The sequence below is a fragment of the Echinops telfairi genome, unplaced genomic scaffold (genome assembly GCF_000313985.2).
Source record: "Echinops telfairi isolate 266 unplaced genomic scaffold, ASM31398v2 ScPeMD7_6;HRSCAF=24_0, whole genome shotgun sequence".
NCBI classification, from domain to species: domain Eukaryota; kingdom Metazoa; phylum Chordata; class Mammalia; order Afrosoricida; family Tenrecidae; genus Echinops; species Echinops telfairi.
In genome coordinates this window covers 9,078,150-9,078,693 of record NW_022103902.1, presented here as the reverse complement: position 1 = coordinate 9,078,693, position 544 = coordinate 9,078,150, and the positions used below count along the sequence as shown (strand labels likewise).

At 40.8% G+C, this 544-nt stretch overlaps 1 non-coding gene across 1 annotated transcript; it reads right to left on the bottom strand.

Annotated features, from left to right (window-relative positions):
• Positions 1 to 202: 202 nt before the first annotated feature.
• LOC115868086 lies at positions 203 to 364 on the bottom strand. Its single transcript, XR_004045407.1, has one exon. It is a non-coding gene; the product is annotated as a U1 spliceosomal RNA (small nuclear RNA).
• Positions 365 to 544: the final 180 nt, after the last annotated feature.

Sequence of the window (544 nt, the reverse complement as noted above, 5' to 3'; positions counted from 1 at the left end):
AATAATCCGAAGGCAATTAGACTGTTAAAGTTGGTAGGCAAAATAAATTAAATGATGCTGGAAATCAATTAGTTATTGAATGCTGAAGTCTGTCATCTTTCTTTGCCTGACATTTGTTTTTAAATTTTAATTCTGAACAAATCCTGCTGCCTCTGCAAAGTAAAGAGTATTTGAAAAATAGCAATCCCCCCACCCGCCCTCTCAGGGGAGAGTGTGAACGCAGTCCCCCACTACCACAAATTATGCAGTTGAGTTTCCCACATGGGGAAATCACAGGGGTCAGCACATCCGGAGTGCAATGGGTAAGCCTCGCCCTGGGAAAACCACCTTTGTGATCATGGCATCTCCCCTGCCAGGTAAGTGTGAAAAATAGGAATCTTATCTAATTTTCAAACCACAGTGTGTTAGTCTTGGTACTTTTTTTAAAGTTGGCACAATAAACTAACTCAATCCACGCCTTGCCAACCTGGCACCTGTACATAATTCTTTAGCTTCACGATTGAAATTAAATAACACTACACCGTAATCCTGTAATCCTGTGAAT